Source organism: Sus scrofa, chromosome 15 (assembly GCF_054392235.1).
Source record: "Sus scrofa isolate SSC_HxYL_T2T_F1_AM1 chromosome 15, Sscrofa_HxYL_maternal_Yorkshire_Landrace_v2.0, whole genome shotgun sequence".
Taxonomy (NCBI): Eukaryota; Metazoa; Chordata; class Mammalia; order Artiodactyla; family Suidae; genus Sus; species Sus scrofa.
This window is the reverse complement of record NC_139397.1, coordinates 99,223,488-99,248,606: the sequence shown is the minus strand read 5'-3', so window position 1 is coordinate 99,248,606 and position 25,119 is coordinate 99,223,488. Positions and strand designations below refer to the sequence as shown.

General features: G+C 38.4%; 1 protein-coding gene across 19 annotated transcripts in view; it reads left to right on the top strand.

Annotated features, from left to right (window-relative positions):
- The first annotated feature begins 3,637 nt into the window (after nt 1-3,637).
- SESTD1 (SEC14 and spectrin domain containing 1) overlaps nt 3,638-25,119 on the top strand; it is a 133,899-nt gene continuing 112,417 nt past the window's right edge. For 15 of the 19 annotated variants that reach the window (XR_014829844.1, XR_014829846.1, XR_014829843.1 and 12 more), the window contains exon 1: nt 3,638-3,930. The gene's annotated coding sequence lies outside the window, so the exon portion shown is untranslated. Of the gene's footprint in view, nt 3,931-3,979; nt 4,289-25,119 lie in introns of those variants that run through there. The other 4 variants (XR_014829845.1, XM_003133513.6, XM_084999992.1 and 1 more) reach the window with 3 other exon arrangements.

Sequence of the window (25,119 nt, the reverse complement as noted above, 5' to 3'; positions counted from 1 at the left end):
CCAGCAGAATGCAAGATCCATGCAGAATTTTTGTGTATGTTGTCAATACTCTATTCCCAGCACCTAAAACAGGAAATGCTTAATACATGTTTACGGAGTAGATGAGTGAGTGGATGTATGAATGGATGTTTTCTGCTTAGTCATTGGCTGACATTATGTCTGGTCACTGCTGATGCGTCAGAGCTCTTCTCACCTGTGGCCACCCTCTGTGCCTCCTTTGGGATCCAGCCTCCCAGTTGATTGTCTGATTGGACCTGCTGTTTTGGGTTGAGTTTCTTCCCAGGTCATTTTTCAATGGTGTGAATTGGCTGCTTATAGGTCAGATGCCCTCCCAAGGGTAATCCACAGTGATTCGGGGATTACACAGCACAAAAGAGTACTGTCTGGAGCTGCCTCTTTAGCAGGGCTTGTGGTTGGGGCAGTTTCATTTTGGTGCAGAGAGTGTTCAGCCAATTATCTAATCCTGCAAGCTTCAGTAAGATGGCATTAATAGTGCCAGTCTACTTTTACCTCAGCAAGTTCTTCAGAATGATATTTGGGAAACATATGCACAGAAAATATTAACTTAGTATAAAAATAAAACAAAATGAATGTGAGGAATTACATAATTTTAGATGACATTTAAATATGGCATTTAATAAAAAGCCTAAGCAAAGTTGTAGGGGAGAGATTAGAAATTTAGGAAATAGCTGCCTAAAGTGCTTTTGGGAGTCTTTTCCCCTCACTCCTGAATGTCTTTCAAATGTTACTTCACTTTGATTTCTATTTGGCAGGGGATTCTGGTACATAACCTCCAAAGTGATATTTAAGATGAATAAATGCAAAAATCCACACTCAATCTCCAAAAATAAATTGCATAAATACAGGTTGGAGGAGATATGGATTTACAGATGTGCATGTATTAAAGTCCTAAAAAAGATTCAAGGGTTTTTTTTGTTGTTTGTTTTTACTTGGCAAAAACATGATATTTATGAACAGTGTGGGTGGTAGAAAAATATGAATGTTCTATCAGGCTGAATTTTGAAACATCATCATAAGAATGCAGAAAACTGTACTTCTCTACTCCACTCATTATACCTGGAATACAGGACTCAGTTCTAGATGCCACATTTTAAGAGCACTTGAGTGTGTATGAAGGAAAAGAAAGGAGCATGTGAGTGGAGGATGGTATGAGAAGACACATACTTGGTTGCTAATTTCACACGTTTAAAAGGCAATGTATAGAAGAGGAATTGAGCTGTTCTGTACTCAGTACATCTTAGTACCAGATTGAGATTCCCTGAGCACTTTAATACACAGTGTATTCATACTTATAATAATGATTTAAGGTGTTATTATTTTCCCCTTTTAGAGTTGTTTTGTGCTTGTCCAAGGTCACACAGCTAGATGGTGTAGAGCTAGGATCTGACAGCACCACTCTGGAGTTTAAACCCAGCGGCATTTTCTCCTAATATAAGTTACCTACTAAATTTATAGGGAGACACATTTCAGTTCAGAGTAAGGACTAGCAGGACTGTTTAAAGATGAATTTCATTATCATGTAGTAAATGGTTTGCTATCACTCAGAGTTCAAGAATATGCTGGACAGCTACCTTGCAAGGATCTTGTTATCCCTTCAATTTACACATATATAAAGAAGGATATGTTTACCTTATTAACAAAATACTAAAAATGAAACCTAATCATAGAGACACAGGAACTCCAGAGGAGAGGCCTAGTGAATTTGATTGAGCTATGTTCATTCAGCAGTTACGGGAAAATACAGGACCCAAACTTTGTTCTCTGCATTCATAGTCTAATGTGTTTTCTGTTGCAACAGTTGGTCTTTATCTAATAACTGGGTAATACAGTGTGGAGCTAGAGGGGATGGAAAGAGGAAGGACAGGGATGTTTGGTGAATTACTATAATAGATGTTTTTGGCATGATCTTGCTTTATCAAAACAAAGAAAGAATGTGAGTGGTGGTAGGGGAGGGATTAAAATAATAAGCAGAGAATGCCATATGGTAAAGGAAGAACAGAATATTGTGGAAGGTTAAGTAAGGAAGGTGGGACGGTGGATCGTACTGTATTTCCCTCTTTTTGAGTAGATGCTCAACATCTACTTGTTGGAATGAATAATGGCATCAGTACTTGAACAGATATTTAAAGAGAACCTTAGTGCTGAGTAGTATGCTATGCCTGAGAGCCACAAATGAACTAGACAAAAATCTCTGTCTTTTAAAGGAACTAGACTGTATAGTAAGAATAGACCACCAAGCAAAGCAATGGGAAAAAAGAAGGTGCTAAGGATTACCACAGAGAATAGATCAAAGGTTTCATGAAAGCAGAAAGGAAAGAGTTATTCTGTGTATGTGTGTGGGGTGAGGATGTGGGTGTGTGAAAAGGAAAGGACATCAGGGAAGATTCCAAAGAGGAAATGATGCATTGTCTTTATTATCTTGAAGGATGGTAGGAGTTCACCTGGTTAAATAAGGGATGGAGTTCAGGTGGAGGAAAATATACAAAGGCACAGAGATGGAGCCGGTTTAATCTGTGTGTGATTTGTGGTGGGAGTTAAAGCTGGAGCTGAAGAGGTCTGGGGATCAGATAATAAATAGCCTTAGATACCATGGTAATTGCTTGAACCTGATTATTCAGGTGTTGAAAGCCTCTGAAGGATTTTAAAGAGGGAGGCTCTGGGTTTTCAAAGCATTCTCTGGCAGTCCTTTGGAACAGAAGCAGGAGTGAAATTAGAAAGGCTTGACCTAAAGAGTGGTAAAGAAGCTGAAGTAGTGGAGAAAGACTATCAGTCACAGAATTAAGAGGAAATATCAATCCTTGGGATTTTCAATCAGAGAACTTTAGTTGAGAGAAACTTAGTTGCCTAGTTGTTGGAAAGGCAAGGTTTTTTTTTCAATGGAATTAGGTGATAGTGAAGTGAGTGGCACAGTGAGTAAAAAATAAGGCCTGGGATTGGGACCACATGGCTGCCCTGAGCTAGTGTGTATTAGCTGATGATTCTTTTGAACTGAATTCAGGAAATGACATAAAAACGATTTGCGCAATAAAATTGGAAGAACAAGGACTCTGAAGTTAGTACATTTGGTGCAAAATAACTAGAGTTGGTGAAGATGGGGAAGTAGACATTATCAGAAGGTCATTTGTGGATACATTTTGGATTGTCCAATAGAAAGATTTCCAAAGAAAAACAAGTGCCTGAAGCCAGCCCTCCTCTCTGCAACCCATTCCCCTCCAGCTGCCTTCATCCTTTGGCCACACCACATGCAGTGCTGGAGACCCATCTCCTGTCAAAGGAATTCTAACAAACCCAAGAAGACAATGTTAGAATTTTGAAAATCTTGGAGACCATATACTTGAACATACACATTTCGGTATGAGGACAGAGAAAACAAATGACTTGCAAGGCGTTCATTGGGGAGGAGGTTCTTCCTTAAACCCAGGCTTTCTGACTCCAGGCCCAGTGCTCCTTCCGCTACCCCAGGCTGCCTGTGGGCTTGGGAGCTGGGAGCTCAGCGCGAAGGGAGGATCCCCCGGTCCGCCCGGGTGGGTCGGAAGCCCCTCCTCCCCCAGCCCCCAACCCCCAGCCCCCAGCCCCAGAGGGACTCCCCGCCCCTCCCCCTTCCCGCGCCGGGCGGGGTCGCTGCGCTGCCGCTACCCGAGCGCGCGCGTGGTAGCGCGGACGCGGGTCGGGACAAGGGTGCCGGGAGGTTGCCCGGCCGCCCGCGCCGCCGCCCCTTGACTGACGCACAGAGGGGCCGGGACACGATTTGCCGCGAGTGACTGGAGCTGCCGCCGCCACCACCGCCCGGTCCCGCTCCGCCCCCAGCCCGCCTTCCTCCCGCCTCGCCCTCCGCCTCCGCCCGCACCTCGCTCGCGTCCCCGCGTCCTCCCCACCGCCCCGGAGCCGCCGGCCGCCAGCGCCAGCCAGGTGAGTGTGGCCGCCGCGCGGCCCGGGGCGGCCCGGGCGGGAGGAGCGCGCAGGCCCTGTGGCCGAGAGGCGAGCGCGGGCGGGTGGAGGCGGCGGCGGCGGCGGGCCCGGCTTTCTTCCCCCGCGCGGGCCGAGCAACTGAGGGAGGGGCGCCCTCGCCCCGCCAACCCCGCTGCCCCCGGCGCAGTCCCAGCCGCCACCGCAGACAAAGCGCCTGAGGTGGGAGCCCGCTGGCGGCCCCTGCCTCCGCGCCGCCTGCCGGGTGCGGCCGCGGCCCGCAGAGCCCCAGCGGCCCGCGTCTCCCCTCCCGGGCGCCCTTGTTCATTTTAGGGTGAAAGGGACCCGAATCGTGCAACAGGTACGGGCGTTAATGCTTATTTTCCGGCGGGTCTCGTCCACCTGGCGTGCGGGGACCAGATGTGGCGTCCAGCTCCGGGGCGAGTCCCCGCGTCCAGCGCCCGCGGCTGGCTCCTTTGTGTGGCCGCTGACCGGCCCTACCCGGCGGGTGGGGGACGCTGGCCCGAGGCCCCCGGGCTGCGCGGAGGCTCCTGGACGCCTCCCTCCGGCGTGGGGCTTGGCTTCCCCGTGGCCTGCGGGATATTAACATCCCTCCAGCCTTTGGAGGAGTCACAAAGGGAAGGGAGAGCCGGTTGGCAAGGATATCTGGCTGTGTGTTTATTTTTCATATGTGAGGTAGACTCATTTTGGAAGGGAACCGCAGTCTGGCCGGCTCTTGAGGGTTCCTGTGGCATTTCACCCTAGGATGCACGGTTTGTACTTGGCTGCTGCTGTGACTGCCCCCGTGGTCCTCTTGGTGCTTTGACATCTTTCTGTCTTAGACATCACCGGAGAAGTTGGAAGTGCTGTTGAGGGAGTAACTCGATAGCAGCTGTTTGACAGGTTGCTTCTTTCTTCACATTTTATCTGTGCCAACTGTACCCACCATGCAATACAAACATAGGTTGGCAAAGCCTCAAATTAAGATCACCACTCAAAAATACCCTCGTATTGGGAAATATTAACCCATATTGTTTTCTTTGGCTTGATGAACCTTATTTTCTCAGGTGTGAGTAACTTTTTTCTCCCCCAAAGGAAGAATACAAAATAAAGAACAATTTTATCTTTGTTTACATACCTTTGGTCACGCTGTTACCTAGCTGCTTTCATTGGTATGCTATTTTAGTATAACAATACTAAATGGAAGGAAAATATCTTCCTTTTGCTTTGAGCAATAAAATACTTCTTTGTTCTAGAATCAGGAAGCTTTTATACATAATACTTTGTGTGGACTAAAGTTGATGACTCTCTCTACCCCATGACCAAATTCATGAAAAAAAAAAATCCCCAAAGGATTTAGAAAGCATTACACAACTCTATAGATTATTTTTATATCCCAAATACCAGGAAATCAATTTGTTGTATATTTATTCAAACAATCTAGACTAAAATTAACCTTAAAAATTGGGCCTACTCTGTAAATTCCCCAGCGTTAGGGAATGAATTGATTGCATTTACCAAACGTTTTAACCCCTGTGAATAATAATAGGAAGAAGCTGATGATGGACCTAGAAATTTGGCAGCATGAATGCAGAACATGGGAAGTGGTATATAGGGATTAATGGGCATATCTGAAAATGGAATATTCACCAATTTAAAAACAAAGACTACATTTCGACCTATTTTAAAAAAATGTACTCTGTAAAGACTCCTTGAAGCTCTTTCTACTCCCTAAAAACAAAAACAATATTAGGAAGGACTTTACTTTTGAAGAAATGAATAATAATACCAAATTAATATGTAGAAAGTTTCCCTGGCATAATAAGTAGTTTCATTTTGTTAAAAATACCACTCATCTGTGTAACATCTAACTTCAAAGAGCTTTGATAGCTGTTAAAAAGCAGCAGGAACAACATCCTGAAAAAAGTAGCATATGTACTATTAAAAAGTAGCAGAAACTTAAATTTCAACAGTGGTTTTCTTTTATTGAAATATCTCATACTATAGAATGAGTAGTACCCTTTTAACATACATTTCAGTTATTTTAATATATTCACGGGGTAGTGCAAACGTCATCATTAATTCAAAGAACATTTTCAACATCCTGAAAGGAAACCCTCATACCCATCAGCTGTCACTTCCATTCCCCTTCATCCACACTTGGCAGCCACCAGTGTGCTGCTTTCTTTATGGATTTGCTGATTCTGGACATTTCATGTAAATGGAATCATGCAATATGTGGCCTCTTGTGTCTTTCACTGCTCATGTTTTTGAGGTTCACCCATATAATAATGCCTGTATCAAAATATTTCATTCCTTTTTATGGCTGAATATTATTCCACAGTATGGATAAGCCACATTTTGTTTATCCATTCATCAGTTGATGGACATTTGGATTGTTCCCACTTCTTGGCTATTATGAGTAATGCTGCTATGAATGTTTATGAGTTTTTTTGTGAACATAAGTTTTCAGTTTTCTTGGGTGTATGCTTAGACATGGAATTGTTGGGTCATAAGGTAACTGTAAATCTTTGAGAAACTGCAAGACTATTTTCCATAGCTACTTCTTCATTTTACATTCCTATCATCAATGTATGAGTGTTGAATTTTCTCCAACATTTGTTAGTGTTGTCTTTTTGATGACAGCCATTCTTGTGGGTGTGAAGTTGTATCTTCTGGTTTTCATTTGCATTTCCCTAATGGCTAATGAAGTTGAACATCTTTATGTTCTTTTTGTTTGTTAATTTTCCGTTTTTGCTTTTTAGGGCCGCACCCGAGGCATGTGGTGGTTCCAAGGCTAGGGGTCAAATAGGAGCTGTAGGTACTGCCCTACACCACAGCCATAACAATGCTGGATCCTTAACCTACTGAATGAGGCCAAGGATTAAACCGGAAACCTCATGGTTACTAGTTGGATTTGTCTCCACTGCACCACAGTGGTAACTCCCATCTTTAGGTTCTTACTGGCCATTTACATATCTTTGGAAAAATGTCTGTTTAATTTATAGTCGTTTCTAAGTTTATGTTTTCACATGTGTTTTCCCATTTAGTCATTAAAATACTCCTGTAAAATAGGTTTATTTCTTTTTTTCTGCCAGGAAACTAAGGTTCAAAGAGGTTAAATAATTGGCTCATTTTTTAACCTCATGAAGTTAAGAGTCAAGGTCTGAATGTAAACTCAGGTCTTCTGACTGCTTCCTGCATTCTTCCCACTTTATGAGGCACACAGAAATTAAATTGTGCTTGGCCAATCATTGACAGAGTGGGGGGGAGGATAAATAAATCAAACCAAACAACAACAAAAAGCAGGTGTTGTGGCCATACTGCCTCATATGTACCAGATTTTGTTATGCTTTTTCAAATAAATTGATTTCTCCTATCCTAATAAGGTAGATATGATTTCCATATTTTCTTTGGTAAAAGCTTCTTAGGAGCATAGCTAATCCTAGAATCCACTGTTAACTGAGACATTGTGCTTTCTGGTCCCCTGGAGCTTCCATGTTCCCTGTTTCCCTACTAATTTATTCCCTTTAACTGTAGAGTAATTGAACAATTTCACAGTTTTCATAAACATTAAGATATTTCTAGGTTACATTGAAATTAACTTTTAGTTTTGAACAGGGCAGTTTGCCAGTTTCACTTTGAAGTGCAGGATTACTAAGGTATATATATATTTCAGTTTTTATGCCCTGCTTACTCTGTACTAGACCTAGCAGGTATGTGAAATCCTTAGCTCCCTAGAGGGTTGGTAGAGGTCATATGTTATTTATTCATCTTCGTGTGTCCATTGTCCAGCATTGTGCCCAGACATACATCAGGGTAACAGGGATTCTAAGCCTTGTTGAGTAAATGAATGAATACAAATGCATTTCTTTTTTTATTGCAAAGCAAAAACACCCCCCAAAAAAACAAAACCCAATAAAAATTGTCTGGTACTCTTAGAATAAAGGTAGTACAAACTCTTGATGAAGTATTTCTTATCCCTGATATATGACCTGAAAAATAATAAGAGATAGAAACTAGAAATTGACTTAAAGTTAACACTGTATCTTATGGAAGGAAGTAACTGTTGTTTCATTTTAGGCTTAAAAAAATAAGCTGTTAAGTACCTGGTAACTGGCATAAGTGCTTATTTAGCTTAGTAGCCACACATAGGAGTTATACCCTGAGTATTTGTTAAATAAGTGAATTCCCAGTGAGAGAATAAAAGAATTAGTTTTTGCTATAATAGGTAGAGGAGAAACAGCAAATGAGTATTAGGCCTGCTTTTCATGTGTATATTTTAATTGGCAAATATGATCCATATTATAAAAATTCAAATAAAACAGGGGAATGTAGAGTAAAAGCCCAAAATCTACTTTACTGTTTGTCCCTTTCTCTTCCCTCATCCCTAAGACCACTCTTGTCCCAGGTAATCTTGTTAACAGTTTGGGGTTTCTATTTCCAAACCTGTATCTTTGCATTTATGTGTATGTATGTACAAATACACATTTACATATGCAACCATACTTAGTACATACATGTGTATTCACAGTGGTTTTTCTTAAACAGGATCATATTACACATATTCCTTTGTTTTTCACTTAGGTCTGTTAGGGCTTTTGCATCTGTCATCCCAAAGGATAAACATAACATTTATGTTTGCACTATTAGTTTGCTGTTCTTGACTTGCTTTGGTAGTCATGTTAAGCTAGCCTCTAAGAATGAATTGAAAAACTCTCCTTTTCTCCTCTGTGCTCTGGAAAAGTTGAAACTGCCTGCCCTGTAAATATTTATTGGCAATCACCTGACAGCCTTTCAGGGAGCGAAGAGATCTGGACAACCTTTCTGATTTTTCTTGTTTCTGTTCTGTCAAGTTTTGACCCTTATTTTTCTTTAAAATTTTTGTTGAAGTAGTCCTTCCCACACATAATTCCCCTTCCCCGAGCTCTGCTGAGTAAGTTGACAAAAGCAAATGATGAAATGAATCAATGGATGAAAGAGCAAATGCACTTTTCTCTTAGGTCCAAGGGAAAATCCTGCTCTTAACTGGTTATATGACCTTAGACATGTTACTTCCCCTCTTCAAACTTCTTTTTTCTTGTCTGTAAAGTAGTAGTTATCTCTACATCACAGCCATCTTCAAAGTATTAACTGAGATGTGAGCTAATATATTAAAAAAACCTCTGTAGTTGCATCTAATACAAATGAAAAAAATGTATAATACTAACCAGTAATATGCTATACAAATGTAAATTTGTCACCATAGTTATTGTAAATTGTTTTAGCCTAACAACAAATTTAAGGAGACAGGATGGTGAAGCTACCGACAATTTCTACTAATCAATTGAAAGGACTTATAAAAGTTGCTAGGCCACTTAGAATTTAATTTTGGTAGACAGTGATTTCTCAATCCTTGTATGCTTGTGAGGCAGGATAGTAGGGTAAAGTAGTAACAGACCTGAATTAATTTTGCATTATCACTTATTGGCCTTGTGGTTTGGGACAAGTTAATTTCTCTCAGTAAAATGGGATAAATACACCTACTTTATGGGGTAGTTATGAGGAAAGAGGTTAATATAGTGCCTGGCATCTAATAGGAGTTCAAATTGTTTTTTTGTTTTTTTTTTCCCCTTTGCATGTAATGAGTGTCCAATGAGTGATGAACATGAGGTGTTGGGTTTTGCTATTTTAAGACTGCTTGATGTAGTGGAAAGAACCTTAGTCTCCCTAAGTTAGAGTTTTAGTGTACGTCCTATACTCAACCAAGGTCCTATACTCTTACCTTGGACACCTGCTAAGCTCCTTCTGTTTCCTTACTATAACAAAAGAGCAAGAGAACTGACATTTATTGAGGACCTGTTTTACATGCAACTTACTAGGCAGTTTACAGCTCTTACCTTGTTTAATCCTCTCAGTAGTCTTAGAAATGGTGGTCATTTCTGTTTTATAGATGAAGAAATAAAAGTGCAGGAATTAGATTTTCTGAGGTCCATTTGATGGCCCCCACTCCCAGTCCTGCCTGTGTTCTTGTACTCATTGCAGCTGTCCTTTCCTGGGTGGTAGGGTGTGCCCCTGTGTACAAGGGAATACCAAATGAGAAGCATACTGCGAACTGAAACACTAAGTGTATTAGAAAACTAAACCAGTATAGGACGAGACTACTTATTTATTAATGATTTCCATTAATAAAATACAAACAGAATTGTTAATGTGTCCTAATGCTTTTGCTTAAGAGTAGTAATTTTAAGTTTTTTAATAGTTGTGTAGCTCATAATTGCTCTACCTAAATAATTTATTAGTTAGTTTATAATAATTCACTCGTTTCCAACTTTATCAGGTAAAGGAGAGGGGGCAGGGAGGGATTATAAAGGGAATGATAAGCTTGTTTGACAGTGCTACGTGTGTATGGATTTATGTATGTATGTATGGGAGAGCTGGGAAGTACAATTCTCTGGTAGTTTGGCATTTATAGAAGCTACAGATTCTTGGAAAGAAGTAGGAAAAATCTGCATTATAATTCATTGTCTGCTAGAGGACCTGCAAAGTCGTTTAAAAAATGAACCTGCCTTTGTCAGCTGGTTTGTAAAGAGCTATTGATTATATTCTTGAAAGAGAGTAATATTGTCTTTCCTTTTGTAGAGGTTGCCAAAGGTTTTGCTATGGGTTTCGTTTTATTTGATCAGATTCAGTGATATTGATTTGGCATTTCTGCAAGCCTTGTGCAAAGGATATGCAAAACAAAAGATGCTGTTGGGACATCAATTAAATTATGATTCAGTAATGGTACAGAAGGTTTAGAGATTGTTGAGGCTTCAGGTATCATTTTTATTCTATTCAGTAGTAATTTCTATGTTTAGGTTAGAGAATTTTTATCAGAGTAGGCTTGAATTGCTCTTGGTAGATTTTCACTAATACTGAATGCTATTTTGCAGATACAAAGCATTGTGAGCTATGTAAGAGTTATATGGAACATGGTTCTTGTCTTCAAAGAGTTTATATTTAGTAAGGGAGGCAGTGAAGGAGGAAACTAAGTAAAAGGACAGAGAGTTCTTAAAGCTTTTTTCTCCTCTTTGTTAAATCACTTTTGCTGCTTTGGGCTTTAGTAAGACACCATAGGTTCTCCTGATGGATATTATCAGAAACAGCTCATCTTATACATCTTGTTCATTCTATAGTGTTCTCTTCGCTTTGTATTAAAATTACTGTTTGGTCTAAGTACCAAGTATAATTCCTCTTCTGAATTCTTTTCTGTTTATCTCCTGGACTGTAGACTGATATTTCCTTTTTGTCATGGCTACTATAAAGTCAGAATTGGATTTGTGGCTTAACCCAGAGCAGGCATATAGGTTTTATGCTGTATATTTTTTCAGCTGTTTTCTTGGCATCATTTGTCGTGTTTTCTTTGTTCTTTTGCTGTCATTTTAAATCTGTTAACTTTTTATAGTTCATGTATTCTTGTAAGTCTTATTAATCCTTTTCAGAACAAAATAGGGGTATATGTAAATAAATCCATATGAAAGTTGTGGAGGAACATATCAAGGCAGGTGGATTAATATAGTGAAGACTAGAATGGCAAGGAGGTTTTATTTCATGGGCCAGCTTTGATTGATAATGATGGCTGCATGGAGCACTGCATGAAGAAGTAGTTGGAGGTGGTGTGTGCATTTAGTGGGAAGGCCTGTTGTGATCATTGAGCATTGTTGTTTTCGTGGGAGTCAGAGTAGCGATGGCATGAGGGCCTGTATTTGCCATCCCTGTTACAGACAAAATATACAGGATGCCGAATAGGGCAGTGAATTGGTGGCTTTTAAGTTAAGTGCTAGATTTTGCTGGAAGGGATGCAGATTTGGGGAATAAGCTGACTTGTTGGGGTTGGCAGTCAGATTGGTTTGGCTAGAATAAAATGTCTGCAGTGCATATAGGAGAAATGAGGTTGTTGGGAAAAGTGAGGAAGAGGATGTGGGAAGCTGTGACTGATAGTTGGAGGAGATTGGATTTTTTTTTTTTTTAACATCCTACAATTCTCTCTAATTAATCCCCTGTGTTATTTCCAGGGTTTTGGCTTAGTCCAGGTCCTTGTCGTACTTTTAATTTTAAAAATTAATTAAGTAGTACATTCATGTTTCAAAATTGAAAAAGTACAAGAGGACACAAAAGTCTTTTATTTCTGTTCCTCGGCTACTGAGTTCTCCTCTACAAAGTCAACCAGTGTTAATCAGATTCTTATATATCCTTCCATAAATATTTTATGTATACATATGTACTTTCGTATCCATTTTAGATGATATTACTATACCTATGCATATACTGCATCTTCCATATATGCACACTATTCTTTACAGCTTTCACTTCTTGGAGATTTTTTTTTTCATATAAATGCATAAAGAGCTTTCTTCCTTCTATTTTTAAAAATTATTTGCTTTGGAGTAACTTTAGATTTACAGAAATATTGCAAAAATAGTACAAAAAGTTCCCATATACACCTCACCCAGTTTCATTTCCTCCAGTGGTATCATCTTATTGTGGTACATATGTCAAAACTAAGAAATCAGCACTGGTACATTGCTGTTAACTCCAGAGTTTATTTGGATATCACCAGTTTTTCAATTAATGTTCCCTTTCTGTTCCATGATTTCATGCTGAATACCATAATTGCATTTAGTTTTCATCTTTCCTTAGTTTCCTCTGATACTTTCTCAAGGTTTTTTGTGACCTTGACAGTTTTGAGGAGTACTAGCCTGTAGACCATCTCTTAGCTTGGTTTTGTCTGATGTTTTTCTCATAATTAGAATGGGCTATGGATTTGCGGAGATGATGCATAAAGTTGCGTTGTCTTTCTCATGTCATGAGGAGGAATACTGCCAGATGTTTACAAGACATTACTGCTGATGTTTAACTTAGATCCCTTGGTTAAGGTAGTGTTCGCCAGGTTTCTCCACTGTAAAATTGCTATTTTTCCCTTTCTGCACTTTATTTTTAGAGGTGAGTCACTAAGTTTAGCCTACTATCAAAGTGGGAGGGGGATTAAAGGAGATTTCTTTTTAGATGGATGTATCATATATTTTAGTCAACTGTTCTATTGATATATATTTAAGTGGTTTAATATATCATAATTAAGAGAATAGGCTCTGGAACCATGCTACTTGCATTCAGATTGTGACTCACACCACCTATGTGGTCTTGGGCTAATTTTACTTGGCTTCTTAATGTCTCCATCTGTACAATACGGATTGGAGTAGCACCTGCCTCACGGGTTTGTTGGGAAGATGGAATGAGCAAATGTATGAAATGCTTGGAATAGTATTTGGAACTATATTAAATGCTAGATAAGTGTTTGATATTATTATTATTGGCCTTAAAATAATGTGGCAGTGAATAACTTTATTTCAACGCAATGGTGGGGGATAAATTCCTTGGTAATGTCGGAGATAAATTCCTAGAAATGGGTACTTGTATTTTTAGTTTTGGTAGATATTGACAAATTTCCCTCTGTAGAGATTGTACCATTTTGCATATCCACCAGGGATATATGAGAGCATCTGTGTTTCTGTGGTCCTTTTACCAGATTATTTGATCTTTGCCCATCCACTGATGCAGATCTTGTTTTGTGTGTGTGTGTGTATGTGTTTGGCTGCAGTGTGCAGTGGCTTGATATGGGATCTCAGTTCCCAAACCGTGGATTGAACCTGGGCTACAGAGGTGAAATCACTGACTCCTAACCATTAGACCACCAGGGAACTCCCAGTGCACATATCTTTTATTATGAATTCATTGGAGCATTTTTTCATTGAGCCATTTGAATTTAGATCTTTATGCTGCTTGTAGTGATGTAATTTGTGCTTAATCAGCTGGGAAGTGGTAAAAAATGTTTTTTTTGGGGAAATAATTATTTTGACCTGGGAATGACTAGAAGTAGTACTATTGGCGCAAGATGGACAATCTGTGAAGTGAGACACCAAGTTCCTGGCCTGTCTTCTGGTGTGACAGCATGGTGTCTTGGTAACTGTTAAGTTTTAGGAGCAATCACCATCTTACATTTGTAGCCAACAATGAATCAAGCCACAGGGGTGGAAGTTGGAAGGAAAGGCTGCAGTTGTGTTAAAGTTAAAACTGAAAGTTAATCTGGCACATCTTTTATAATATTCATGTTTATTATGTTGCACAACTAGGCGGAAATTAAAACATATATAATTGCAATTAGCCTTAACATCCAGTTTTAGGAGCTTTTCTTTCTCAGTCCATTCTCCAGTATGTACAATCATTGCCAGTTTTAGTTGTTTTTTTGATATCATGTATTGTGTACTATTTAATTGTTATCATTAAAGCGCTTCCTCCCCGACCCCCACTACAGCCACACTGTGCAAAATGGAAGTGTTGAATCTGACTTACATCAGCTGGATGGTTCTTGCTCTTTTCTTTAGTTTGAGTTTCATGTCTGGGAGTCCCTGAGCCCAGCCGAGCCACTCTTGTATTATACACCCTTACCTTCCAGAAATTCAGTTTCCTTGCCTCTCACACATTGAGCCTGCAAGAACTCTGGGGCATGATAACTGATTGTTGGGAGTTGGAGGGCAGGAGAAAAATGACTGCCATTCTTAAAGAAGGAGAGGGATATCAAACAGCAGAATGAAGTAGTATAGACCTTGAAAGTGGAGTCTGGGTCCTTGGAATTTGAGATTCTCGGCTCCGAAATAATTAAAATTAATAGAGTGAACAGGTCAGAGGAGAGCTCAAATAACTTATTAACTCTTTGACGCAGTTCCCCTAGGCATATTTTCCTAGTGGACTCAGCAAAATTAAAACAAACGAATCTCCTACTCTCTGTCTAGGTCAACCAGCAGGTGAACATCTCTCCTAGCTGCCTTAAACTGCAGATAAGTCTGTTGAAAGACTGAATTCAGTCCTTGTTTTGCCATTTTGAATGGGGAAGCTGGAAGGTGATGGCCTCCTGGGGACGGGAGGTGTGAAGGATACCCTGGAGGTAATAGAGATCTTAGAGGGCAGGAGAAAGGGATGCTTAGAGGCAGCTGAGAAGACAAACACAGATTTACAAGTTTCACCAGGTCCTGGATTGTATTTACTCACAGACAAATAAAAGCTCTATTTCACATATTTCCTCCTTGTAGGACAGACAGTTAACCTGATATACATCTTGAGTTGTGGTGAAATGTAAGCTGTTACTGCTATTTTGAACTTAGAATTTGTATCCAATTTACTTCCCAAATACCTAAGAATTCTTAAGATCAGAATAGAAAGTGATGCTTTAGGGCATCTGAAACAGGTGACAGCACTTGCACTGTGGTTTAATTCTCTTAAACATGCAATTTCTGTTACAGTGCCATTTGATTAACTTGCTTTTGCACATTGTGACAATATTTAAACCTATCAGTTACTTATACCTTAGTATGACTCATTTAAGCAGATATTATTGCTTTTTTCATTAATACTTGACTGAGATCAGATACTAAGGAAGTAAGAGTGTTGGTAGAAGAGGAGAAGTAATTTTATAACTTAAATCTTTTGTGCAAGATCATGCCGAGCATTGTGGTTGTTGATTTTAAGTGACATTTAAGAATTGAGTGCAGCCTGGTGAAGTAGAGCACAGTGTTGGAGCCAGAATAAGTCTGGATCAGTGCAGAGCCTGGCCCCCCTTGATCATGGCACATATGGTAATTAATATCTCCCCATCCACCCCCACTTGATTGTTGTTATCTGATTTATTTTAGAGCACATCATTCAAATATTAGAAAGTGAAAAAAGGTTTCAGTGACATTTCCCACCTAACTGTAGCAAGACATAAAAGAGTTCCCTTTTGTAGCCACATCTACTTCTTCCCACCTATTCCCTTTCTCCTTAACACCTGGCAATCATGAATTCTTTCTCCATTTCTATAATTTTATCATTTTAAGAGTGCTTTATAAATGGTATCTGCAATATATAACCTTTGGGTGTTGATTCTTTGTTGTCTGGTGTAATTCTCTGGATATTCATTTAAGTTATTCCATATTTAAGTAGTTCCTTTTTAATTGCTGAGTGTGTATGTACCATATTTCACAGTGTGTCTGTACCAATTTCACAGTGTGTTTGTACCATAGTTTGTTTAAGCATTCACCCATTGAAGGACATCTGTGCTTCTAGTTACTGGCTATTATGATGAAAGCTGCTATAAACATTTGTGTATAGGTTTTTTCGTGAATGTAAGTCTTCATTTTTCTGGGAAAAATGATTTGGAATATACTTTCTAGGTCATATGATAGGTGCATGTTTACTTTTTAAAAGAAATTGCCAAAATGTTTTCCAGAAAGTCAGTACTATTTTACATTCCCAATAGAGTGTAGGAACATTATGAGCTGAATTTTGTCTCTTTCCCTAACCCCCAAATTCATATGTTGAAACCCTAGCTCCAAAAATATGTCACTGTGCAATTGTATTAGGAGAAGGGGCCTTTAAAGAGTTGATTAAGAGGCCTTTAGAGTAGGCCCTAATCCAGTTTGACTGATGTCTCAATAAGAAAGAGAAGTTTGGACATACATCCTTGAGGGATGTGCACACACAGAGGAAAGACCATATGAGGATGTAGTGGGAAGTCAGCCATCTGCATACCAAAGAAAGGGGCCTTGGAAGAAATCAAACAAGCCGATACCTTGATCTTGGACTTTCAGCCTCCAGAGCTGTGAGAAAATAAATTTCTGTTCTTTAAGCCACCCAGTCTGTGTTACTTTATTATGGTAGCCCTAGCAGACTAATACAGTGAGTGATCTAATTTTTTTTGTATCCTTGGAAACTTTTTTTTTTTTTTTTGCTTTTTAATTTTAGCCATTCTGATAGGTACGTAGTAATGTTTCATTGTGGTTTTTGTTTACATTTTCCTGGTGGCGAATGATATTAAACATCTTTTTTTTTTTTAGGGCTGCACCTGTAGCATATGGAGGTTCCCAGGCTAGGGGTCGAATCCAAGCTGTAGCTGCTGGCCTACACCACAGCCACAGCAACGCGGGATCCAAGCTGCGTCTATGGCCTGCATCACAGCTCACAGCAAAGCTGGGTCCTTAACCCACTGAGCAAGGGCAGGGATCAAATCCACGTCCTCATGGTCCTAGTTGGGTTCGTTAACCACTGAGCCAAGACGGGAACTCCTAAACATCTTTTCATGTACTTATTTGTCATCTGTATGTCCTCTTTGGTGAAAATGTCTATTCATGTTTTTTGCCCGTTTTCTGTTTGGATTGTTTGTTGTATTTTCATTCATTCATTCATTCTTTTCATCATCATTATTATTTTAAGTATAGTTGATTTAGAATGTTGTGCCAATTTCTCACATTCAGCAAAGTGACTCGGTGATGTATATATGTATATGTATGTATCCTTTTGTATTATTTTCCATCATGGTGTTGTTTTCCTGTTGAATTTCAGGCATTCTTTCACGTATTTTAGGTACTAATTCTTTGTGGTTTGCAAATATTTTTTTCCCACGATGTATTTTGTCTTTTCATTCTCAACATAGTCTTTGACAGAACAAAAGTTTTAAATTTTGATGATTTCAGTTTTTCAGTTTTTCCTTTTATGGCTTTGCTTTTGGTGTCAAGTCTAGCCTAAATTTAGATCCTTAAAATTGACTCCTAAAGTTTTAGAAAACTTTTTTTCTAAAAGTCTTAGAGTTTTGTGCATAGATTTATGTCCATGATCCATTTTGAATTTTTATATAAGGTGTGATCAAGATTCATTATTTTTGCTGCTCATATCCATTGTTTCAGCACCATTTGTCGGAAAGGCAATCTTTCTGCATCAAGTTGTTTTCGAACCTTTATTAAAAACAGTTGGGCATGTTCGTATTGTATTTACAGGTTCTCAGTTCTGTTCAGCTGATTTATGTGTTTATCTCTCTGCCAGGGTCACAGTGTTGATTGCTATAGATGTTTAAGTCTTGAAATCTGGTAGACTGAATCCTATTGTTTTACTCTTTTCTAAAATTATTTTAGCTCTTTTAATTCCTTTACCTTTCTATATGAATCTTAGAATAATCTTCTCTAAATTTACAAAGAATCTTGATAGAAGGAATTTTGTTAGAAATTGCACGAAACTCATGTATCAGTTTGGGGAGAATTGATATCTTTACTGAGTCTTGCAATCCATGAACATGGTATGTCTCTCCATGTTTTACAGATGTTTTTAAATTCCTTTTATCAGGACTCAGGTTCGATCCCTGGCTTCGTCCAATGGGTTGAGGATCCGGCATTGCTGTGAGCTGTAGTGTAAGTCACAGATGTGGCTCAAATCTAGTAATGGCTGTGGCTATGGTGTAGGCTGGCAGCTGTAGCTCCAATTTGACACCTAGTCTGGGAGCTTCCATATGCTGTGGGTGCAGCCCTAAAAAAGACAAAAAGAAAAACATCTCTCATCAGCACTTTGTATTTCCAGCATGGAAGTATTACACATGCTTTGTTAGATTTACACCTAAGTATTCCATTTTTTGAGTGGTTGTAAGTGGTATTGTTTTTCAGTGTTAGTATGTTAATTGCTAGTATATAGAAATACAGTTGTTTTTTATATGTTAATCTTGTATTCTATAATCTTGCTGAGCTCATTTATTCTAGGAATTTTTGATAGATTCCTTGGGATTTCCTATATAGAAGTTATCTGCAAAGAGGGGCAGTCTTATTTCTTCCTTTTTGATATGTTTGCCTTTTCTTTTTCTTGTCTAACTGAACTGATTAGACTTTCTTAGTGTGATGTTGAATAAGATTGGTGAGACCAGACATACTTACCTTTTTCTTTATTTTAGGGAAGATCATTCAGTTTTTCACCGTTAAGTATGTTAGCTATTAAGTTTTCTTGTACATGCTCTTTATCGAGTTGAGTGTGTTCCCTTCTATTCATAGTTCTTAAAGAGTTCTCATGTATGGGTTTTGAGTTTTTTCAGTTGTGGGTTTTTTTGCAATAATAGGATTATATGATTTTTCTCCTTTATCCTGGTAGTATGGTAGATTACACTGAATGATTTTTGAATATCGAACTTGCTTTGCATCCCTGGAATAAATCCTACCTGATTATCGTCTTTTTCTATATTGCTGAATATTATTTGCTACTATTTATTTTATTTTATTTTTATTATTATTATTTTGCTTTTTAGGCCCACACCCACGGCATATAAAAGTTCCCAGGCTAGGAGTCAAATTGGAACTGTAGCTGCCAGCCTACACCGTAGCCACAGCAACGTCAGATCCAAGATCCAAGCCGTATCTGCCACAACACCGGATTCTTTTTTTTTTTTTTTTGTCTTTTTGCCATTTCTTGGGCCGCTCCCACGGCATATGGAGTTTCCCAGGCTAGGGGTCTAATCGGAGCTGTAGCTGCCAGCCTATGCCAGAGCCACAGCAATGCAGGATCTGAGCCGCATCTGCAACCTACACCACAGCTCACTGCAACGCCGGATCGTTAACCCACTGAGCAAGGGCAGGGGTCGAACCTGCAACCTCATGGTCCCTAGTCGGATTCGTTAACCACTGCGCCACGACGGGAACTCTTTTTTTTTTTGCAACGCCGGATTCTTAACCCATTGAGTGAGGCCAGTGATTGAACCCGCAACCTCATGTTTGCTAGTCGGATTTGTTTCTGCTGAGTCATGACAGGAACTCCAATTTGCTACAGTTTCCTTAAGGATTTTATGTTTATATCCATTTCTTTCTTTGCTCTTGGTAGTAATACTAGCTTCAGAAAATAAATTGGGAAGTGCACTCTCCTTTTATGTTTTCTTGAGTAGATTGTATAGAATGAATATTAGTTCCTCCCTAACCATTTGGTAGATTTCTCCAGTGAAAACTCTCTGGGCTCAGAGGTTTTTGTTTGTTTGTTTGCCTTATGAATTATAAATGTATTTTCCTTGAAAACCTTTGAGTAACTATTCATATTATCTGTTTCATATTAGAGTTGTGGTAATTTGTATTTTTTGAGGAAGTGGCCCATTTAGTCTGAGTGGTCAGATTCAAGTGTGTAGAGGTGTTCCTTTCAGTACTAATTTAGCTGCGTCCCACATTTTTTGGTATTTTGTGTTTTTATTTTGATTCATTTCAATGTATTTTTAAAAAATTTACCTTGTGATTTCCTGTTTGATCTCATAGGTTATTTAGAAATGCGTTACCTAGGTGTTTTTGTTTTTTGCTATGTAGGTCCACACCTGCAGCATATGGAAGTTCCCAGACTAGGGATCACATCGGAGCTACAGCTGCCAGCCTACACCACAGCCAGAGCAATGGGGGATCCAAGCTGCATCTGTGACCTGCACCACAGCTCACAACAAGGCCAAATCCTTGAGCGAGGACAGGGATCAAATCTGCATCCTCATGGATTCTGTTAGATTCGTTTCCACTGAGCCATGTTGGGAACTCGCCCTTTTTTCTTTCCATTATCGATTTCTTATTTGGTTTTCACTGTGGTCAGAGAAGATATTCTGTGTGATTTTAGTTATTTTTAATTTGTCAAGGTGTGCTTTATGGCCCAGGGTCTATCTTAGGATGGTCTGTTTTAGTATACATTCCATGATATTTGGAAAGAAATATGTTTTCTGATGTTGTTTGGGGGAGTGTTCTGTAAATGTTGACTGCGTCCTGTTGGTTTATAGTGTCGAGTTCTATACTTTTGCTGATTTCAGTCTAGTTGTTTTATCAGTTGTTGAGAGAAGTCAGCAACTACGAATATGGAATGGTCTGTCTTTTAAGTTTTTGCTTCATATATTTCTCATTTCTGTCATTCGGTACCCATACATTTAAGAGTGCTGTATCTTCTTGATGAATTGACCCTTTTATCATTTTGTAATATACCTCTCTGTCTCTGATAATCTTCTTTGTTCTAAAGTCTGTTTTATCTAGTACTACTATAGCCACTCCTGCTTTCCTTTGGCTAATGTTTATGTTACTTATTTTTTTTTTTTCTGTCTTTTTATTTTCACCCTGCACTTACAGTTAAATTTGAAGTGATTTTCTTATAGACATCATATAGTTAGGTTGTGTTTTTTAATCCACTCTGCTAAAATATCTAAATGTGTTTAGTCTTCTATATTTAACTCAGTTTTAGATGTATTAGGGCTTAAATGGGCCATTTTATATTTTTTGTCTTATGTTTATCTCTCTGTTTCCTTTCTCTGTTCTCTACTCTTCCTTTGGGTTATTTGAGCATATTTTAGAATTCCATATCGATGTTATCTGTTGTGTTTTGGGTGTATCTTTTTATATATTGGTTTTGATGTTTTCTTGTAGGTATTATACATACGTAAGTCTGTTGTCGTCATTTTGCCAGTTTGAGTGAAGTGTGGAAACCTCATTTTCCTTTACATCCCTGTACCCTCCCCTGTTGATAATTGCTTTAAAATATTTGTTGTATATACATTTAAAACCACATCTGGCAGTTACAACTTTTCCTTCAACTGTCAAACATAATTTAGAAAACTCAGGAGGAAAACACATTATATTTACCCATATTTTTGCTTACTGTTTTCTTTTTTCTTTTCTGATACTTGGAAATTCCTGTTATTATTTTCTTTCTGTTTAGAGAACGTATTTTAGTTATTTTAGGGTTACTTTGTGGGGGATGAGTTGGCTTAGTTTTTTTTCATCTGAAAAGGTCTTGATTTCCTTCCTCATAACTAAACGATGTTTTTGCTAAGCATAGCACTTGAGTAATATTGGGTCTCTTCTTTTTGGCCCACATGGTTTCTGATGAAAAATCATTGTCATTTAAGTTGTTTTTCCCTTATGGGTAAGGTTTTGTTTTTACCTGAATCCTTTCTTTGTCCCTAGTTTTCAGAAGTTAAATTGTGATGTAACTTGGCATATTATTTCTCTGGGTTTATCCAGTTTAGAGTTCACTCAGTTTCTTGAACCTGTAGGTTTATGTCTCTTGCCATATTTTTGCAAGTACCTTTTCAGTCCCCCCCCTCTCCTTTTCTTCTTTACTTCTGGGACTCCAGTGACGTAAATATTAGATCTCTTGTTGTAGTCCTATAGGTTCCTGAGGATCCCTTCACTTGTTTTTAGTTTGTTTTCTTCCTGTCATTAAGATTGGGTAATTCCTACTCTCTCTCTTCTAGTCCACTGATTCTTTTCTCTTCCCTCCATTCTGCTTTGAATCCATCAACTGAGCTTTTTTTATTCAGTTATATTATTTTCAGTTCTAAAATTTCCACTTGGTCCTTCTTTATATCTTCTACTTTTTGCTGAGATTTTCTGTTTATTCATTGATGCTTTCTATTTTTTCTTTTGTTCTGAGCAAATGGCTGCTTTAAAATCCTTATCAGATTATTCTGATGGCTTTCCATGTGGTCTCCACTGACACATAGCAAGGATTGGGGGGCTACTAGCATGTGAGGTCTCATTATCAGATGAAAGTCTGGATACCTCCTTGGCCTTCTATGACACCACCCTGTTGTGTGTGCCTCATTATATACTTGTGAGGGTGGGCGTCTAGGCTACCCATTCAGCTTTTGCTGGCGTGAGAAGGGGTGGGGTCATGGTTTTTTGTGTGGTGTTTTACTAGAGTAGCACTGTTATTGCTTAAAATTTTCTGCCTTGCTAGACTGTCTCTTCCTGGTCTTTTGGCTAAAGAGAGAACGCTTTCCTTGGGGCTTTTTTTTTTTTTTTTTTTTTCTTTACCTGTTGGTGTTTCCAGGTTGCCAGCTTTTCAGCTGCAAGTGAAGCAAAAAGAAAACCCAGGGAACTCACTGAGTTGTTCCTCAGGACCTGAGATTCCTAGGCAGTCTGCCACCTTTTCCCACCTTTCACAGACTTCTTATGTTTGTTTTATCTGTATGGCTTTCAGTTACACTTAGTGGGAAGAAGAGGGTAAAGTACAGTTATTCCATCTTCTTGGAAGTAGACGGTCCTGTCATTCCTTTTGAAAAGCTTCCAGTGGCTCTCCATTGCCTGTAGAGGAATATCTAAATTTCTCTGTCATTCAGAGACCTTCCTGATGTATACACAATCTTAGCTTTTCTTCCCATTTCCAACTACTACTATTTGTCCCCCTCACACAGGTATACTGCATTTTTCCCTCTGTTATAAAAAGATTCTGCACTTCTGCTGCTTGTATACCATGACCTTGACCAGTTTGTTCTTCTGCATGAAATACCCCAGTCCATCTCAAGGCTATATAGTTCCTATCACCTTGTACCTTGCAAGCTCTATTAGGTGTTTGACTGCATCATCAGTTGTTCTGAAGGTTTTGAAGCTGGGATTATTGTAAATGTCAGAATAATATGTTCTGTATGATAATTATGTATTTCTTCTAAAGTAAAGAAATTGTTCTGATTTTAATTACTAAAATATCTGCATCACCAATAAATGATCAGTATTCTGTGTTGAACAATGGGCTTAAATGTTGGAATATTGCTGGGTAATTTATTTACATTTAGTTGAATGATGGTGCTTTAAGAATAAAATGTTAGTGCTAAACGATAACCTTTGTATTTTAGGCTGTGTTAATAATTATAAAGCCTGGTCAATGGTTTTCAGTCATAACTGCATATTATGGACAGCTGGGGAGCTTTGAAATAATGCCTTTGCCCAGGTCCAAACCTCAGAGATTCTGATTCAGTTAGCCTGGAGTGGATATTTTTTTAAAGCTCCTCAAGTGATTTTACTATATAGTTGGATTGAGAGGCCCTGATCTAGAATCAGACTATCAAAAAATATGAGTGAACACCAATGATTTCAGTTACTTTTAAGGTTTTGTCCTGGAATGCTTCCAGCTGTGCAGCTTTGAACTTTGTCTTTCAGTGTTTTTACCTTAGCAGATTTATAAAAACCATGTTGTACATCCTGCAGATGACTCGCATGTGATCACAGTATAAAGCATTATATGAAGTATGATTTGGTTTGCAAAGAGTACAACATTTTATGAAAATATTTCTTTAGGCACTTAAATTCTTAAGTCTTAAATTTTTTTTTCAAGGATTAATTTTAATTTAATTTAAAAAAAAGATAGTGGTAGAAACAGTGAGATAATACAGCATCCTTTATACAGTCAATTTAATCTAGAGTTGTTAAACGAATAGTATTAATCTGACTTTGATTATTTTTTTGTCAAACTAATATACATAGAATATTGTATCTTAACTGGTTGTAAACAAGGAATTTGCTAATAGAGCATAGAAATCAGACATGGGTAATGAGTAGTAAGTGTAACACTCTCGGATGTCTTATGATAAAATTGGTGTATACATTTGACATTTAACTAGTTAGTATGTTTGGCTAGAAAGTTTAATAGATTTAGTTTCAGTAATAAAAATGGTTACTAGCTAAGGAAAGAGGGGCAAGTCAAAGGAAGAAAAAAATGGGTCAGTTAATAGAGAAGGTAGAAGGAAAAAAAGGATCAAAGACAAGAATTCAATTAACTTTTGTGACAACAAAGTCTTTCCTCTGAGGAAGAAGAAATTAGGTGCTCTAGTTCGTCCTTTATTTTAGGGACACTTAACTCAATTTGGCTTATTATAAACGACCTCTATAAGCAAAATACAGAAAGAATTATAAAATAACACTGACTTTTTTCTAAGTTAGTAATTTATTAAGTAATAAGTTTCTGGGAACTGGTGTGACTGAAGGGACTACTTCAAAAAACTGATACTTTATATTAAATTAATTTTAATAAATGATGGTGAGACAGTTATTGATAATTGTCAAATTAGTACTTGCCAGATTTTCTGTTTTTGTAAATGCAGTTTATGCTGTAACTATAATGTTTTATGTAATACTTATCTTAGTGAAATCTAAGAATTTTGAAGGACTTTAATGATCAGAGGATTTCTAAGGGAAAAATCAAGAGAAGGCATTAGGTTTTCATTATGCCAGCAACTTTCTAGGGGCTTATTTGTATCATTTTACTTAAAGATCCATTTTAAAATTTATACACCATGGTTGTATCTTGGTCCTTCTGGTATGAAATAAAGGTGCCAACTTCCATGGACTCTTGTCTCTGGTGAGCAGGGCTAGGGGAGGTCCCTGTACTCCCAAACATTGAGGGGAATTTTGAAGTTATTGTTTATGCTTCTGAAAGTATGCCTATTGTCATTTTTGGCACAGGTCTAATTACCAGTGCTTCTTATGGAAAACAGTCACTTTCTGTATTCCTAAAGAAAATAAACTAAATCCCTATGAAAATCTACCATTTTTTAAAAATGGTTTTTATTTTTTCCATTATAGCTGGTTTACAGTGTTCTGTCAG